Genomic DNA, 20,360 nt, shown 5'->3' with positions numbered 1-20,360 from the left:
CAGTCAGAGCCGAGGAGCAGTGGGAATGTGGCTTCCCTGGGAACAAGCTGGATCGGGCATTGTTTTCTAAATATCTCCCCTACAAGGAAGAATATTAGTTTCATACATGCTATAAATTTTGTTCCTTGATATTTGCCCTGGAGAAATATAGGTCCATGCCAGGGACACATGGTATACTTTATGAAGTAATACATATTTAATGGCCGTCTATTTTGGAGACAAGCAGATTCCTGCCCTGCCTTCAATTGGGGCAAGTTTTAAGAACTCTTTACCTCACACATGGATTTCAGTAGGTTAAAAAGAGATCTGGGATGGGAGGGAGGCACCAGGGTGGCTATAGGGTTGACTCTAGCTGAAACTCCTAGCAGTGGGGGATATGGATCCAGAAAGGGCCAATTCCTGTAGCCAGGCAGGACTTCTAGTGGAGGAATAAGGACAGCAACCCATCCATACAACTTTCGCCCTAAAGTCTCCTGTTTACAAGAAAAGCAGGGACAAAGATGGAGCAGAGACTGATGGAATGGACAACCAATCACCGGCCCAGGTTGACACATCCCATGGGCAAGCACAATCCCTGACACTATTAATGATGCTCTATTATGCTTGTAGGCAGGATCCTAGCATGACTGTCCTGTGAGAGGCACCACCCAGCAGCTGACGAAAACAGATGAAGAGGCCCACAGCCAAACATTGGATGGAGCTTAGGGAGTCTTGAGGGTGGGGAAGGATTGAGGGACCTGAGGAGGGTAGGGACTATGCAGGAAGAAAACAGAGTCAACTAACCTGGACCCATGTGGGCCATCAGAGACTGAACTACCAACCAAAGAGCTAGCGTGGACTGGATGCAGCATGGAGTAAGCATGGGCCTCCTGCACATATGTAACAGATGTGCAGCTTGGTCTTCATGCAGGCCCCCCAACAACTGGAGCAGGGGCATACCCTAAATCTGTTACCTGTCTGTGGGTCTTGTTTCCCTAACTGGGCTGCCTTGTCTGATCTCAGTGAAAAACGATGCACTTAGATCTGCAGTGAATGATGTGTGGCGGGATTGGGGTAAGTGTGGGGAGGTGATGCCCACAGGGACCCTCCTTCTCAGAAGAGAAAGGGAGGGGAAGTGAGGGGAAGAGCTGTGAGAGGAGAGGACTAACAGAAAGGAGGGCTGATATTGAGATGTAAGTGAATAAATAAATTTATTTTTAAAAACGCAAAAATAGAATACAATTTTTAAAAAAATCCATGTGGACTCAAAAGGAACCTTAGACAGACAAAGCGATCCTGATGAAGAAGAACCATGCTAATTGATTCATAAGTCCTGATTTCAAGTTACATAACAGTCACAACAACAAACATTGTATGATACTAGTACAAACCAGATGCACAGATAAAGGCAATATATATAATAGAGGACCCACACAGTACCAGCTACCTTATTTTTGACCAAGATGCTAAACATACACATTGGAGAAAAGATAGCATCTTCAACAAATCATGATGGCAAAACTGGATAGTCACATGTAAGAGATGGAACTAAATGTTTATGTCTTACCTGTTCAAAATCAATTTAAAAAACACAAAATATCTTAATGTAAGACCTGAACCTCTAGAACTGTTGTTACAGGAAAGTATAGGTAAGGACTTCAAGATATTTACACGTAAAGAACTTCCTAAAAGACAGCAACTCAGAAAAATTCCCACAATTAATAAATAGGATAGCATGAAATTTGATAGCTCCTGAAAAGCAAAAGAAATAATTGAAGAGACAGCCAATATAATGGGAGAAAAGGATTATTATTTATATCTGATAGAGAAGATCAATATCTCGGATATCTAAACAACAACAATACCCCTCAAACCCCAAAACCAAACTGAAATGAAGAAAACACCACCAGAAACACAAACAACACAATCAACAAATGGTCTAACGAAATGAATAAAAAGCACTCATAAAATGAAACTAACATGTCCAATAAATATATGATGACATGTTCCTCATCCTCAGTTATCAAGAAAATGCAAATAAAAACCCAAAGACCCCATCCCATGCAAGTCAGAATTGCAGTCATTAAGAAACACAAATTCTGGCCAAGGTGAGATGACAGTGCCATATCTACTCTGCTGGTGGGACTGTAAACTGGCCAAGCCACTGAAAATCAGTATCTAGGTCCCTCAAACGACTAAAATTAGAACTAGCATATGGCTGATCCTTACCACTCCTGGGTATATGTACTCCTGAAGGGCTCCAAGTCAGCATGCCAGAGATGCTCACACACACGTTTACCAAAGCACTGTTCACAGCAATCAAATTATGGACTCAGCCTAGGTATCCACTGACAGGTCAATGGTTAAAGAAAAGTGTGTGTGTGTGTGTGTTTAGCTGTAAAGAAGAATCAAATTATGAGTTTTGCTAGAAAGTGGATGTGGTACAGCATCATCATATTAAAGTAAACTAATCCAAACTCAGACAATGCATGTTTTCTTTCATATGTGGATCCTAGATTGTATATAGACATATAAACATACACATATACATATGACATCAAAGCAGGAGGGATAATAAGGGAAGAGAGATACTAGAAAGGCTGGGGAAGAAAGACTGGGATACAGTAAATGATTTGGTTACAGTCCATGACACACTTAAGGAAAATTGTTTTCATAAAACCTATCCTATTGTATAGTTAATACATACCAATAGATTTTTTAAAAATAGAAATAAAAAGAGCAGTGCAGTAAGAGATCTAGACTTCTAGCCAGTGCAGGAGGATCCTGGCTTGGGCAATCTGTGGACTTAGAGTGAAACCAGTCAGAACTCTGAGTAGAGAGGAGCACCTACTGGCCAAGAGGGCATGAAGCTGGTGCATTCTGAACTACAGCGTTTAAATAATACATGTCCTAGGCTCCTACATGAAAATAACGATGAGGAAGATGTACTGCCTGACAGGGGAAGACATTGTACAAGTTTCTCATATTTTCTCATGTATTTGTTAGTATGCCCCAGGTAATGAAAGATTCCCTTCAAAACATCTGAAAAACTGCACCAGAGTTCCAAGAGCACCCAATCAGGACTTCACTTCTTTGCCTATCTATTGCAGTTGATCACACTGAAGTCTTCAGTACCTCTTCTTTGTTTGTGGACACCCAGTGGGAGGTGTCTGTTTTTCTTTCTGCAGCCGGTCTCTTTTCTTTCCAACATTGTGCATCCTACCTTGCTCAGTAATTTTCCTACAGCACAAGATTATCAGACTAAGTTAAAAAAAATCCTCTAAGGGCTCCTCATTTGCTAAGAATGAAATTTCAAACAGTTAAGCACAGAGATCAATTCCCTGTTCCCTGTGTGACCTCTCTTTTTCCAGACTGGACATTCATTTATCTTCTTTGGTCACTTGATGCTGTTGCTCAGACAGCCTTGGTTAAGAGACAGGTCCCCTCTCAGCAAGTAATTTTCCCACAGGGAATGTTCTGTTTCCACAGGAAGAGTTTCTCCACAGCTATTACCCAACCTCCTAATGCCTGTTTGTTAGCCTTCATGTATGTGCATGTGTTAGCCTTAATGTATGTGCACATGCATACATGCATGTAGATATGGAGGTCATTAAGTCAACTTCAGAGCCATTTACTTTGCTTTTTTTGGTTTGTGGTTGCTGGGATCTAACTCAGGTCCTCATGCTTGTGCAGCAAGTACCTCTCTGACCATGTTATCACTCAGCCCCACTTGGTGGTTTCTTGAACGCTAAATATAATTTCTTTTTTTTATCACTTTCCTCAGCCAGAATTAAACCGACCTTCTGTGATATTTTGTTCAATGCCTTATTTTTATATTCTATTTGCCTTTATTATGCCTGTCCATGACTGATATCTATTTGTGAAGGTATAGCTTGGTGTTTATTTGCCCATCAAGCAATGCAGGTATCTGTAAATGACGTCAAGAATTCGAAGCAGTAACAATATGGCTTCTTAAACAGGCCCTGCAATATGATAATGCCAGTTAACATGCCAATGTGAACAGGAGAAATTTCACAAGAAATTTCAAATTTTCACTCCCTAGATGAAAAGCTAAAAAGGGGAGAGCTATTTTCTCACAGTGATGAGCACTCTATGGTTATCCAAAACCAAGTAGTTGGCCCTAAAAAATGTAAACAAGCAACACTAAACAAATTCAGTAGGTTATATTTATAAATTAATTTGCATATTAAAGAATAAGATACCATGGGTTCCATAAGGAGTGGGGAGTCAATGGAAGGAGTAAAGGGGGTGATGTAATTATATTTTATAATTAATATAATAGAAACAAAGAACATGATGCCATCCATAAGGTTTAGCAGTGGTTACAGGGGGAAGGGGGAGGGAGAGAGAGAATCCATTTTCTCTAGAATAAAATCATCCTTAGACACAGGTATTATACATAATACTAGTTGAACTCAGCGAGCATGTGTATACATATATAAAACAATAGAAATTAAAGCAAAGAGGTCAGAAATTTGAGAGGGAGTCAGAGGCACAGGAGGAATAGAATGGGAAGAGGGAGAAGTAGAAGAGATGTAAATACAATACTCATATATGAAATTCTCAAAAAAATAAATAATTCAAATTTAAAAAGAAAAACTTCATATCTGTGTCTTTTACAATGCCTGTGTTCCTGGCACACAGTTGATGCTCAAAATTTTAACTTGACTACCTGATGGGAATCAGTGCTTTAAACAAGTCTCTGATTTTTTTTTTTTTTTTTTTTTTTGGTATGGGGCGATGAAATAATAGAGAGAATGTGGTATGCTACTGAGAATAAAGACAAATGGCAGAACTGGCAAAGCACATTGAAAGGTCAGTCACTGCTGTGCTGTTGGTTTTCCTAACCAAACTGACAGCAGGAACTCTTCAACATGGAGCTGAGACAACGGATCCCAGCTGTTCTGTGTTCTCTGAGAACGTATTATTCCCAAAGTACAATTAAACTAGAAAAATACCACGAAACTCCCCATGTGAATAGCCACATTTCTGTGCTCTATATTGCTTCATAAGTAAAAGAAAATATTAAGACTCAGAAGCGAGACAAGATTAATTTTAGGAAGAGGAAATACCTTAAATAGAATCATTAGAAAAGGATATTGCAATGCCTTTATTTCATCCTAAACTGATGAAAGTTTTTCTGACTCATATCAGCAGTCATTTTTTTTTTTTTTTTTAGCAGAATCTTCATAAAACAGGTGCGACCTTAATTAGATCCTCCTCACCGTGTCTAGCTAAGTGTTGACAAGAAAGCACGGGCCATATTCCATTGTGTGTGCACCTCCTTTTCACTCTACAACCTTCTAGCTGTAAATTGCATTTTCAGAGCTGAGAAGTCTGACATCCTCCCGCACTTGTGCCCTGTTAAGGTGATTCTTTCATCTTCTGCTCGTTCCCTCTTCATTCTTTGTCCACTTTATTCTTCATCAAGCAAATCATCATACTTCTGGCCCCAGGTTTTCTGGTCTCATCGTTTTCTTCGGTCTTTTCCAGTTAACCGTAGTCTTCATTTTAATCCTGTTTTCCCACAGTGTGGTAAAGCCAACTCTTATCATCTCAGATTAAAGGCCTGCCAGATAGTAGAACTTTTTTTTGCCTCCATTTTGTTGAGCTGCAAAGGGTGACCTATAAATAGCTCCTAACTCCCTTCACATCACACAGTGGAATGCTAACTCATGCATGTGGGGCTCACAAAGAGAAAAGCTCTAGACTGCTCTGGTGTTGTCAACATTAACTGGGTCTTCCACAGCTTTGAACGGCCTTAGAGATGGATTCTTTTTGAAATGCTGGGGTGCTGTGTCATTTCTCCCCTGGGAGGAGAAGACTGATTCTTCTTTCTCAAGTAACCTGGCCTTGTGAATCACTCTAATTGACCTGCTGAAGGCACTGCTACATGCCTGTCAGAGGGGAGGCTGCACAAAATATCTGCACTCACACTAGCAGGACAAAGGTTCATGTCAGTCTGCCTATCTGTCTCTACCTCCTCACCCCAATCCCTCCCCGGTTCTTTTGCTCAGTCTGATGAATCCAGCTACTGCGCTGGAATTTGCTATATGAAGAAAAACACATGACAAAGAATGGATAGTGCCTATTTACAGCAGATACCTTAAACCAGAATCCTGTCTGACCATTGGAAGAGCCCAGAATAAGTTCATTTTCTAGCAGGTCTTCAAAAGGAGTCAGCAGCCCCAGCCAACACCTGAACTACAACAGTCTTCTGAAAGACGTAGAGGATGACGATCCAGTTCAGCCACCTAACCTACTGAATTTCAAAACAAACAAACAAACAAACAAACTTGCCCTTAAGCCATAAATGTTTGGGACATTTCTTATAGTCATAGGTGACAAGTGTGCCTGGGAACTAACTAGATTATGTGAATGGCTTCTGGCCCGAGGTTGTCTTAAAGGGGGTCTTATCAAAGAGGAATGATGGTGATAGCTCTCATTGAGAAGGACACCACTGAACAGACAAGGTCTTATGAGAATCTTTCATGGGCATCCAGAGAGGGGAGATACTGCCTGAATCAAAGGATATAGAATTGATCCGGGAGATAGAGATGGATTAGAATGTCTGAAAAACAATAAGTGTGCCCCATGTGCAGAAGTCTTTAAAGTCTACATAGTGAGCCCAGGAGTCTATGAGGCCAAATTATAACTTCACCAATCCTTTAAGTCTTTGGTCATTGGCCTGAAACTTGGACAGAGTAGCCCAGGCATCAGAGAGAACAGAAAGGAGGAAATTCTTTTCTATTGTATGTTTCTATTAGGCCTGGATCATGTGGTGGGAAATGTCCCCTTTGAATAGATTTATAGATCTCATACTTGAGCAGATATCCCTAGGATTGTTGGAAGATCTTCTTCATGAGAGTAGACATAGGCTGCTTTATGATCGTGAAGTGCCTAGAGAAAGCATGGGTTTTATTGAGACATTTTGCCCTTGGGAGGTGCTGCTAACTGCTGAAAGTGAGTTTGAAGTAGGGGTCTCAACCTGGGCTGCTGACATTTGGATTCATCATTCTTGGTGCACAAATGGGGGAGAGTGTGCATTAGGGATGGTTAGTAACATTCCTAGGGTTTGTCACTAGCCACTACTACTAACCCCAACTGAGACAATATAAAATATCTCTAGATACTGCTACCTGTTATCAAGGGGGAACATAGTATTGTCCTTAGCGGAAAAAAAATCACTGCTTCAAAGAAACACAGTAGAACAAACATGCCATTTCTCTCTGTGCTGAGACTTTACTAAGTCTTACTAGTTCAATAGACTGAACATACAAATCAAATGGAGACATTGGAGACACAGTTCTGTGGCTCTTTACCTGAAGAAAACTTTGGGGAAGTAGAATCCCACATTTAAAAAAAAAAGCAAAAGCATGTCACTATTTTAAGAGATAACTATGCACAAAGAGAAAAGTATTTCTACAAATGATAAACTATGTTGCCTGTCTATGGACAATTGGGTGGACAACATAGGTTGTTTGACTTTGTTGCAGTTTCTTGGTTATGAATTCGGACCAACTTAGATGATGAAAAAGGAGCCTAGAGAACCTAAAAGAAATATTTCTTAAAATAGCAGTGGGTTTTCACAGCACTTTCTGCCTTTTGTTCATGGCCACACACACTCCTACAATGGCACAGGCTTTGTCTTAAGAAGACTTTGGAAGGGATAGACACTCTGAATGTCATGGCACCCTTGTGAGAATAAAAGCAGTCAGGACAGGGTGCCTACTTCCTAGCCTGCTTCCGTGGCTTATTAATGTACATTTAATATTTTTTCTAATAACAAATCAGTTTGTGTTGCTTGTAGGAAATTATAGAAAGTATAGAAAATGCCAAAATTCAATAATGCCACACATCCTCGCCTGTGAGAAATGAGAACCAAGTCTTTCTTAGTGTGAAATAGACATGAAGTTATGTTCTTAGCACAAAAGGAAGGAATTGTAGGTCCCTAAGGACACGTCATAAAAATCTTTGTTCTACATGTACCTCCTATGAGTTTTTCTTGCCACATGTCAGAGCCACAGCCTAAGGATTTCCACTATAGAAGACACTGGAAACTATTTAGTTGCCCCCTTCCAAAGGCCTGCACTGATTCCTGTAATTAACATACGAATTTTATTGCTTAGAAATGCAGAGACACCATGTAGCTAAAGTCTTTGCCTTTATGTGTCTCCTTTCAACCAGTGAGGTGATTTTGCCCCTAGATGTTTGGCAGGGTCTGGAGACACTCTGGGTTGTCAAATGGTATTTGATGACCATGGTATTTAGTGGGTAGACATGGAGGGTGTGTCAAGTCATGCTCAGATGCATAGCCCAGCCCTGTAGGTACAGCGGAGAATTACAGAGCCCCAGGTCAACACTGTGAACAGGTAATTCTGTGAGCACCACTCTCTCTTTTCCTTGTTTGATTTCTCCCTACCCTCAGGTCATAATTACACTGGTTATCGGCACTTTTCATAAATCGTACTAACATGGTACTATATTCCCATATCATTATTCTTCAATATGTGACACTTAATGCAGCAGAAGCATCTAGCACATGATTTAACTGCCCCTCACCTGTGATTACCAGCTCCACTTCCTCAGCATCAAAAGTAACATTGGAATGAACCTTCTTATTTCTATTTCCCTAATACTTGTCTTTAGGTGGCTTCCTAGAACTACAATTATTGATTCAAATGAAATGAGCACCTTTTCTTCTCACTTCATACTTTCCCTGTGAAGTTGGGACACATGCTCAAGGACCCCAAGACCTGCTGTCCTGTGTACCTTGCTGAGCTGAAGGCTGAGATGCTGACATCAACATTGCATCTTATAGCTTGTGTGTGATCCAGTCTTTGACCTGCAGTCTCCTTTCTGACAGATGTGAGAAAGTTTAGGCACTATGTTCATCTTGTCCTAATAAACACATCTAGACCACTTGGTCTACAAAGTGATTTCTTCAAAGCCTATGGCTATGAAGATAGAGCAAGACCAGGGCTTGCCAAATTTCCCTGTTCTGAGAGCGGAACTACATTACCTCATTGTCACTAAAATGACCACACTGCCATCACATGACGCAAACACAAATGCACACACACTTTAGGTAGTGAAGAGCTTGGGCCCCCAGATTTACTACACAAATGTATTTCCCTGCCTTCCCCTTTCCAGCAGATGGTGCTGTTTTTCCAGTGTTTAAACTTAACTACACTGCAAATTACAGCTTCTGATTGATTGTGCAGGGCTGCTCAAGGGTCTTTAATGAAGTCTACTTTGCACTTTGCTAGTATTGAAATTGCTCACAGGCCCCAGATCGAATCTGAAAATGAGACGGCATACCTCAAACATAAAACCAGTCTGCTCAGAATTGATGAAAACAATGTGTTTTAAAAGTACCGAGGGCAAACAAATGATGAATCACCTCCCCACAGCAATGATGGATTAAATTTAACTTTTTTCCTAGTGACCTAACTTATTGCCTAGCAACATAGGAGAAAATGGTTTTGGGACTCTGTGAAACTCTGAGATGGGAGTTGAACGGGGCAGTTACAAGAGATTGTGAATCATGGTGCAGGCTTCATGCTATTCTCATGGCAGATGCCTACCTACCCTGAGTATTCCTAGGCCATGAATTAAATGGCTGGGTGTTAGAAGTTATTCATTTTGCCAAATAATTTTCTGTCTGGATAGAAGAAGATGTATAAGATCTTCTTTTGGCCAGCATGAGCAGAGATAAATGCTTATTGTCCAGATGGGCTACAAGTCCTCTTTAACTCAGTTGGGACTCAGAAGAACTCTTTCTTCATTGAGGAAGTGGCTACAATGAAGAAAATAGGCCAGTCTAACCTTCCTGAGAACAGTCTGGGTGAGGATTTAATTTCAATTAGGTACCTTGTCTTCTATTCATGACCAGGGAAGAAAAGGGTCCTCTTAGAAAAGGGAAAAAACAAATCCAGACAAACAGAAAACAGACCACCCTTAAAATTCAGCCCACAGTCTGCACATCCCAAACACCAGTCACCAATCCACAGAGAAAACCCATCCAAGTTTCTGCAGAGCAAACAGTACGCAGGCTACTGGCAGTTGGTTGCAAAGGAAATGAACTATAATAATTTCTACTCCAACTTTGTATTTTGACATATGAGTTGTTACCTGTTAGTCAAAGAAATGAACATCTATTACAAATTATGTAAATAAGGCATGCCCAAGTCCAAAGTGTGACAAAATAGTGTTTCTTTATTATTTCTAAATATTTCTGGATCAAATCAATTATGGACTATTTTTATATAACCTGGTGATACTAAACATATGAACCCTTTTTATTTCACACATGTATACATGATTGTATATAGACATTTTTAAAAATCACAAAAGGTAGAGTCTCCTCCATGGAAGTGCTGGGAATTTGAATAGAGGTAGGGTGAGGAGGATTAACATTTTCTTTGAGATCCCTTGACATCTAATGACATCTTAAAAACAAGTCTCAACTTATGTATGCTAATGGATGCTTCCAGGAAATATAGAGGTCACTTATTTTTCTTAACCTATAACCCAGTTTTGGCCTTTAATGCTAGAACTTAACAAATAGAACCAATTGTAATCCCAGCAGGTTTTGCCTTTAGATAACTAACTTGCTCATCTCCAGGTAAGCTCCATTTGATGGATTTGGTTTTGTGTTGTTTTGCTCCTTGAAGTACATCACATCTGGTGACCAGTTTTACTCCTGGGTATGTTTAGGGTAGACATTTTGAAATCAGTTTTTTTAAAGCTATCAGAGACTTTATAGATTTGAGATCATAAATGTTCATGTTGCAAAATATATCAGCTAATTCTTTCAGGCAGAGAAAAGCCTATGTTGATGGTGGTTCCCTTGTCAGATATAGATTCAATCACAAAATTTTCCAGCTTAAGGGTGAAAATGAACTGTCTCTAAGGGGACTCCATTGCCAGTCATGTGAAATATGATGTGAGAAATCTCCATGACCGTCACAGTTGACGGGCTTAGTCGTATTTGTCGGGGCTTCACAAGATAGTTTATTATTAGCATACGGAAATGCTTTCCTGTTTATCATCACATTGTATCTGAGAATTCATTGCACTTAGTTCTCTTTTCAAGGGAAGCCAAGGGAACCAGAGAAAAGTTATTTTATGTGTAAGCTTGAGAGAGTGCATCTCCCTACAATTTTTGTAGATAATCAAATTTACTTTCAAATGATCACACTCTGTACGTAGGAGATAAAAATACATCAAACTGTGGATAAGACACAGTCAGATTTTAGTTGAGTGATGTGAGCAAATGCTAGTCACAGAGGCCCCTAAGAAATGGTAAAGGAATTTAAATACCACAGGCCGACTTAAAGACATTTTTGCCTTCCAAGTCAACTTCATTAGTTAGAAACATAACTTAATTAGTCAGAAAACTGACTACGTTTTCTCGTGGAAGAAAAGTAGAAAGTAAGCACTCTCTACACACTTTCTTGGACTGTCTGTTTCTAGTAGTTTGTTTTTTTTTTTTTTTTTTTTGAGGTCTTTGCTATTTTACATGGTCTTTTTGAACATTGTTCTGTATTCTTGAAGTATGTCTGTTAGGTCTTGGCACTATGTAGGATGTCCTATTTCCTACAAAGGAGAAAGCTGGCAAAGACATAGCCACCTGTCCTGCCAGTGGAGTGATTTATGAGAAAACTATTGGGCAGGAATAATCAACTTGGGTCTCCCTTCCCTGTTTGACACTTCCATTTCTCAGTTGGCTCAGGTTGTTTCCTGCCCATGCTCCACTTTGATGCAACTTTCTCGTTTTTCCCCAGTGAAGTGTTTCTAACCTCATTTACAAGTGATATATCTCTATCTCTGTCTCTGTCTCTATCTCTATCATATATACATGTATATGCATATATATTTATACATACATATGTATATGTGTATATACATATACATATAAAAGTAGGAGTGTTCTTGAGACATAGCTTATTTCTAAATCAACACATGCTCTGCTTGGGAGCAGAGGCTAGTTTGAAGACTGATTCTATCTAAATTCCTGTAAATTCTGAGTAATTGTTCCATCTTCCTATCTGGGTATTTAGGTAGCAGGAGATAGGGAACAAACATGATCCTGGCTCTGGGCTGGAGTGCTGACTCTGGGTATGTATCTAGGTATGGAACATTGATAGGACTTTCTCTCCTTTCCCAAGTCACACAGAAAATATCGTTAGGACATGTGGAAACTGGAGCTCTGTGACATTAACAATACTGTTTGGCTTGCATGGCCTCTCTTGTTTATTTCATTGTGACTGGAAGCTGTGCATTTTGATTGAGTTCTAAGAAAACCCCATGATAAACATGAGCCATGGATGATAGGTTATTTCTCTGCTGGTAAAATGAGCCAATTCAAGCCAGATTAGAATATATTAAAGGCAGCTTTATTGAGAAGCTGCTCTTTAGTGGGTGAGTTGACTGGCCCCAAGAACCTAGGCCAGGGAAGTTGACATGGGGAATTGGAGAGGGAGAGGGAAGGGGGGGGACAAGCTCAGAGAAAGAAGAGAAGGAGGAGAAAAAGGGGGGGGGACAAGCTCAGAGAAAGAAGAGAAGGAGGAGAAAAAGGGGGGGGGGACAAGCTCAGAGAAAGAAGAGAAGGAGAAGAAGAGAGAGAAGGAGAGAGCAAAATGTCTGGATTATATAAGGAGAAGCTCTGGGGGAAAGGCAGCCTAGCTCCTGGGCTGGGAAGCTCAGGGTTTGGGGGCCAGATAGACTTAGGGATGCTGCAGAGAACCTGGAGGCCAGACCTGCTTTGGTATGTAAATTATGCACCTCAGTCCCTTTTCCCAGAGTCTGAAACCAAACAATGAGTAGCATGCAAAAATCAGGAGGCATGAAGAAACACTTCTTAGGGAGATGTGGGAAAGGAAGCAGGTAAGTACACAGGAGGGGTGATGGGCAATCAGGCTCTCTGCTCTGTGCTTTTCATGTCTGAGAACTTGTCCTGATATTCAGCAACCTCCTGTGGAAACAACTTTGAATGTGTTTTTGTTGCATCCAGCCTGTCTCTAAGAAAAGCCTTGGCTTCTGTTCTGACACAGAGTTGTTCCGAGCCCCTCTGTGTCCCCTTCGCCCTCCAAAAAGACACGTGAGGCAGTGTTCGGGTGGTTACTACAGAGAGGCTTTATTCTTGTATCAGCAGAAGCGGAAAGACGGAAAGCCCGGAAAAGGCACTGCTTATATACACCCTAGAGTGACATGTTCACTTCTGATTGGCTGTTCACTCATTACCCATAATACGCCCCAGGATGGGCAGTGACTTTGGCACGTTTTTTGCCTTTTGCACCTGCGCAGTCAGTTGTTTACTTGTGGGAGCACAGGATGCCCGCGCCATCTTGTAATGGAGAATGCTATCATGCTCACTCGGCTCCCAGCACAGAGTGACATTTGATGTGCAATGAGAACTGTTATGATTTCCAGCCTGCCAGCCAACCATGAATTTTTCCATGGTCCAGGAAAGGACTCAGTATACAGTCAGGATAAAGTAGAGTCTACATTCTCATATTCTTTCAAGATACACTAATGAATGCTGGACAGGAGTTCTTGGCTTACCAAGTGGCTGATTTCCAACATTCTCTTAGCCCTACTTTCCCCACAATCATTATCTAGAGGTCATTCAATCTGAGAGCCCCAGTAAAAGCCAGAAAGTCTGGCTAGACCCATGCCCTGTGTATGTATAGCTTTATCCTGTATGAATAAACCCATGATAAGGTATAATTTTTCTAACTTATGTAAGTAAGATATTAACTATAAAAAGTAGGCTATGATCACATATTCTAATAATAAAAGTTAAAGCTTATGAATATTTCTGAAATTTCCTATTTCTCTTTGGATTACAGTTGTCAGCAGGTAGCTAACTCACAGAAAGCAAAGCCACAGACATGCAAACTACTGCATGATTCTTCCACACAGCTATTCAGGTTTTTGGCGTCAAAGTCACTTGATAAACTCAAGAGTGCGATGCTTTTCTAGTATCTGTGAGGTCATGGGTTCAACCCCATGGACACATACACCCTACACACACCAAAACCAAACATGCATATTTTTATCTATTATTCACATTCATTGCAGTGCTAGGAGTTAAACCAAGGATATTGTGTGTTAGGCAAGTATTGCCATGAAGTTATAACCATACTGCTATTTTGCATATCTAAATCTTAGCATTTACATAATAGTATTTTAAAGCTTACAAATAATTAAATCTATCTTTTCTGTTAAGGACAGAGATGAGTACTATAGAGCTTCATTAATGTTCTATTAAGGAGGTGTTATGATAAAAAGTGTTGGGTTCTTAAACAGTGGTTGATGTCCTAGAACCTGCTGGTGTGGCTCTGTGGGCTAAGTGATCTATATATGCAAATGTCTTCAATCTCAAATGATAGCCTTTCTGTTTCCTGAATGCATTTGAGAAACAATAATCAAAATACGCAAAGGAAAAGTACATTTAACAGCAGTGTACTCAGACTGCTTTTCAAGGAAACTATCTCCACAATTGAGATGTCTGAATCACTTCAGAAATGTGAGCTCTGGGTGACTGAAACTGGTTAGAGAGAATGATCCAGGAACCAAAAAGAAAAGAAAAGAAAAGAAAAGAAAAGAAAAGAAAAGAAAAGAAAAGAAAGAGGGGAGCAATAGAGTTAAGTTTGAAGAAAACATTTCACGTGAAAAAATAAAGAGATTGATCACTCTCTCCGACTTTTGTTCTCTGCACCATTTGTTCTTTTGAAGCATAGAAGAATGATGAGGAAAATTGGAAAAATGAGCTTCCTAAAGAAATGGTCTTCTCTCTAAATGACAGCTTTTTAAATATTTCACCCATACCGTTTGTATTGGTAGAAAACTTTAAGGTCAAAGTTTTATAATCAGTCTTAAAGTTTGCCTACCAGAGATATGTATTGCAGGAATAATAAGCATATGGCTCAAGTTCTCTTTTTAAGCTCACTCCCGGGGAATTATGTAATCATACAATTAAATTCTTTGGTTTCGTTTACTTCTTTTTCTAAGTATTAACCAGGCCTGAGCTTCCTTAGCTTCTATGATCACATGAGATGGTCGCATCAGTATGGTTTGACCATAGATTTCTTTCACTTTATTAACATGCAGATGCCAATCCTATTTCCCTGGCTTGCCCTAAACTACGTATTTAGGGTACTTGGTGAGTGTTCCATTCTTCTTCAAATGTATGAGAGAGTATCAACATGTACAGAACCTCAGGCAGACTCAAGAATGACAAGAAAAGGTGCAGCTGTTAAATCTCCCTGAACATGCGTGATTGTATGGAAGGAGAATGGGAGAATTTGGCAGAAAAAAAATATCATCTAGTGATTTTTTTTTTTTTAGATTAGGTCTGGATGAAACAGACACAGCCAAGGTTGCAAGCACTGGTGGCTTTAACTCCTTTCCCATCTTATCATTTCATGAGGGCTAACCCTCTTTCAGAAACCACTGTCTTTTGGGGACTAATTGTGGAGGATGTAAAGTGAAAGGGGATAAGAAAGAGGTTGGATCTGCATGTTGTAATTCTCTCTAGCCTGCATGCTTCTTTGTTTGGCCTTCTGAAGATTTTACTCAGGGTCTCTGTCTCTGTGCTCTAGGCCCTGTAGCAGTCACTGGAAATATGTCATATTTCCTGATTGTGTTGAGCTTACAGGCTCACAGTGTAGACAGACAGATAGCACATTCATACCTTTGGATGCATAATAAAAAGTCTAAGTAAAATGTTGTAAGGAAAGGAAAGAAGGTTGTAGAAAGTTTACGCAAGGTCTGTGAACTAGACTGACATAAGATTTTAAAAGGCAGATATGTGGAGAAAAATATCACAAGATCAAAAGATCAGTCATAAAGATCAGTACAAAGGTCCTGTAGAAGGAAATAACACAATTCTCAAAGAAGTCAAGTTGATTTAATTGAGGCAGATGTTAGGAGTGCAGGGCCTTCTGGTCATCACTCATCATCTTTGAACTGAACTACACGATGCCTCTGCAGGTGTTCTGGTACCAGAAGATGATTGTATTACACTGGGGCCATAGAGAATAGCAGTAGTAGTATACATAATACCATGGGAAAGAGAAGAAGACCATTTAACTGGGAGAGGCCCTAAGTAGCTAAGACATACCTTAGTTCAGATAGATAACAGAAGAGAATAACATGGAGCTAGATGGATTTTCAGATAGATAACATGGAGAATTAGATGGATTTTAGATATATTTCAGAGGTCAAATAAAAATGTGCTTATCTTGACATGTGAAATACAAAGGGAAAAGTGGTTTGGTAAAGAACTGATTCATCTGTAACCATCAGGGTGAGTTTGGGTGCAGGTAGTGAGATCTGGTTGCATCATTCTACGCTAACTACATTTGAGGCGTTAGGATGGATATATTTATTAGACAGTCGGATGTAGGGCATAGAAACACACAAGAGATGAATTTGATGATCATTGATTTATAGATAAGACCTGAATTGTTGATGTCAGTAAGTGTAGCTACAGCCAGAGACTAAGCATAGAAAAGGGGCTGGGACTAGGTGGGAACCTACGATTCTAACATTTAATGATTATTCTTGGAAGGCAGTTTGGTGTTTTGAGAAGGTAAGAAGAAATCTAAGAAGTTTTGGGGAAAAGAAACCTAGAGAAGGAAGCATTCAAAAGGGAGAAGCAAAGGGTAGTGACACAGAGCTCAGGCTAAATGTTATCTGTGAAAGCTAGAGGAGACAGGAAGACTTGGGGGGGGGGGGGAATGAGGCAGAGAAAGAGACCAAGAGTTGTCAAGAATTTCTGAAGTTCTCTTACAAAGCAAAAGACAGAAAGAGGATGTATGGCCACTTAAATTGCTCCCTGGTACTAATTACTAAATTTTTGTATCAAAGTGAAAAGAAAGTAATAGATCCCCAGGAGAAGACACAGACCAATTAGCTGTAAGTGTTATAGCTCTGAAGGCAAGGGTTTCCACAATGGAAGTGTTGCAGCTCTCAAGAGAAGAGACTGAGCATCTGCTCAGTTCTTTGCTGCTTCTTGGCTGAGGAGAGGCAGCCACTCTCTTGTGTCTTCCCAATAAGTATGTTGTATGGGGTTTTTTTGTGCAGTATGACTTTGTGGTATTCCTTGGCTGCAGACTGCCGGGTTACTCTTCTCTTGAGAGCTGCAACACTTCCATTGTGGAAACCCTTGCCTTCAGAGCTATAACACTTACAGCTAATTGGTCTGTGTCTTCTCTTGGGGATCTATTACTTTCTTTTCACTTTGATACAAAAATTTAGTAATTAGTACCAGGGAGCAATTTAAGTGGCCATACTCCTCAGGTTACATTTTAATATAGTTAGTGTCAGAACCCAGAGAAATAGTTTTCATAGAAAATGTTGTATTGGGAAGAAGAAAAAAATGGGTCACAGCTCGGAAAAAAAATCGCTGATAAATGTAGTCCAGTCTGATGATACCCCAGGAGAGTTTTTTCATCTGGCCTCCAAGCTATAAAACCTGAGAGTAAGAACTCGACAGCCCCTGAATAGGAAAAAAAAAAAAAAAAAAAAAAAAAAAAAAAAAAAAAAAAAAAAAAAAAAAAAAAAAAAAAGCCAGCATAGCTGCATATTCATTCAATCCTGGAGAGCATGAGCAGATGTAAACAGAGAAAACACACAGGCTTGGGAAGCAGGGAGACTTCCAATTGCAGGTGTCCCTGGAGCAAGCTACTTTGCATTTTTCAGCCTTATTTTCTCATCAAAAAAAATGTGAATAGAGTCTGAGTTCTAAGAGTTGGGCAGATTAAAAACATACACTCTATAAGATACATTTTACAGGCAGAGCACCTAACAGAAATATATTCATTATTACACTGTAGCGGGAAAATTTCCCTGCAAGTTGGGAGGAGCTAAGGAGGGAGGAGTAAGGAGAGGAAGAGGAAGAGTAAGGAGAGAAAGAGGAGAAGGAAGAGGAGAGAGACAGAGATGTAAGAAGATGGAGGACCACACTTCGACCGAGAGCAGTCCTGGGTAACAACTTATATCTAGGTTAACACCTCTTATATCTTATATCTTATATCTTATAACTTATATCTTGGTTAACACCTCTAATTATATGACCATCTTGTTAATTGAGCATTACCAAACATATAAAGCCTTTGGTTAATCATTAAGCATTAGAGTCTCAGTTTATACCAGGTACCATGTGGATAGCAGGATGGTCTGGGTTCATCCCAGCCTTGTGGAGACAGTGTGGAAGATTGGCAGAGCCATCTCCCATGCTGGCATCTAGTGGGTGGCAGGGCCGGTGTTTCTGGCTGGCTGTTCCTAGCTGTGGCATGCGAGTGGCCTGTGGCCCTTTTTAGCTGGTGCACACATGTGACCTCTGGCCACGGAACATGACAGCAGAGCTAAGCAGAGCCGCAGCTTAGATAGTCAGTCAATCCAGTGGCCCTCCTTAAATTATTACTTCAACATCACACCAATGATAGTAGTGAGTTAGGGCTATTCTAACAGATCAGTTTTCTCAACTTCTTGTCCTACAATGGGGACTTCATAATCCCTACTCCATAAACTTAGAAGACTTGAACATGAAGGGTTAGCTGCAGATACAATTGTTTTTCCTGGACATCAGAATGAAAATTGTCTTCCTTTCTTTTGACCACATATCTCTAAAGGAGTGGTAGATAACTGAAGCACAGTTATGGGGAATTAAACTTGAGAGTATACTGGACTTTGTCTTTGGGGCTTTGATTGGGTGATGTGGGGCAAGTGGATCTGTGCCACCAGACAGAAGAACTGGTAAGATGGAACCATATTTTAAAACTCCAGTAAATTTCATAATTGAGAACAGTAGGCCTTAAAATCATCTCCTGGCCAGACTTCCTGTTTTGGAACATGTGACTATGACAAACCACTAAGAGGATCATGACAGCAGGTCACATAGCATGAAAACCTAGAGTTCTTCATGCTAATGAGGTATCTAGACAGCCCCCCCTCCCCACCCCCGAGTGTTTAGCCAAAGAGCTTCCCTTCCTGGACCTCCGATCCTACAAAAGATATTTACTCTGGTTCACCCTGAGTAAGATGAATGCATTTTTATCTGCCATGGATAAAACAGTTTGGATAAGCAAGGACCATCTCCTTCATCAAGGATGGCTGCTGGGGGAGGCCTTTGTCATAAAGAGCCATGCCTTGTTCTCCTGTAGAAGGCCTCTCTTTTAGCCCCTCCGTACTTTTGGCAATCACTCAGAGCTAAGCTTGACTCTGCTCCATCCTGGACTCAGAGTAAGCCTGTAGATCCCCATTCCCAACTCCTTGTGGTCCCCAGCAGCATCTGGGCATACAAGAGTTTGAGAACCTCAGCATTGGTCCCAGATGTCATTGTTTCTCCCCTGGAAGAACATGGAATTGGGACCCCTATCTTAGACTACATTCCACCTTCCCGGAAAAGCATGTCTGCAGTCCAGGACCCCAGCAGGAAGGAAGAAATGCAACTTAATATTTCTGCATTTTGCCTTTCCTGACCTACATGTCAATGGCCCAGTATCCCAGCAAGGAGGCAGAAACACAGACTGATAAGATGATATGTGCAGGGCATGAGGAAAGAAAAAGTGTATGCATGATGCTGCTACAAAGTAAGTATGCCCCGAGAACCCTCTCTATAGTGATAAGTCCTTGAAGAATGGCTTACTTGATTAATTTTTGTGGTGATATAACAAAATATCTAGATAAGATAAGTTATAGAGAGTAAAGAATTCTTTCATATAATTCTGGCAGCTAGAAGTCCTAAGTTAAGAAATTGTCTTATAAAAACCTTTATTCTGCACCATCTGTGCTCAAAGACACAAGGAACACATGCAAGAAGGGAGGGAAGGGCTGGAGAGATGGCTTAGTGGTGAAGTGCTCTAGCTGTTCTTCTAGGGGACCTAGGTTTAGTTTCTGCCACCTACATGGCAGCTCACACCTGTCTGTAATTCCAGTTCCAGAGGATCCAACACCCTCATAGAAACATACATGCATATAAAATACCAATGCACATGAAAAAAAAATTTAAATGCAAGAGGAGAAGGAAAAGGTATAGTTCATACCAGGAGTCACTGCCACAATCACTAACCCATTACTGCAGTAGTGGGATTAATCTATTTACAAGGACAGATTTAACTACTTCCTGAAGGTTCTTCCTCTCCATACTGCTGGCTGGGATTCAAGGATCCAACATATTAACATTGATAAACACATTCAAATCACAGTGAAAATTAAAATGGAAATTTCTGAGTTCTTTGAAAACTCAGTTATACCTATCATATGATATTTTGCTGAGGGAGACAGGTGAGAAGATGCATGATGTTTAGAAAGAATATAAATATGACCCCACAGACAGTGAGAGG

The 20,360-nt window shown here is 40.3% G+C and overlaps 1 protein-coding gene and 1 long non-coding RNA gene across 19 annotated transcripts in view; one reads left to right on the top strand and one right to left on the bottom strand.

Moving 5' to 3' along the window:
• Trpm3 (transient receptor potential cation channel subfamily M member 3) overlaps positions 1 to 20,360 on the bottom strand; it is a 514,024-nt gene that overhangs the window by 325,682 nt on the left and 167,982 nt on the right. The window lies entirely within an intron of this gene.
• LOC143435509 (uncharacterized) overlaps positions 1 to 20,360 on the top strand; it is a 50,277-nt gene that overhangs the window by 28,775 nt on the left and 1,142 nt on the right. The window lies entirely within an intron of this gene.

This window comes from Arvicanthis niloticus, chromosome 1, assembly GCF_011762505.2.
Source record: "Arvicanthis niloticus isolate mArvNil1 chromosome 1, mArvNil1.pat.X, whole genome shotgun sequence".
Taxonomy (NCBI): Eukaryota; Metazoa; Chordata; class Mammalia; order Rodentia; family Muridae; genus Arvicanthis; species Arvicanthis niloticus.
Note: the sequence above shows the minus strand (reverse complement) of the source record. Positions and strands in the feature narration are given on the sequence as shown.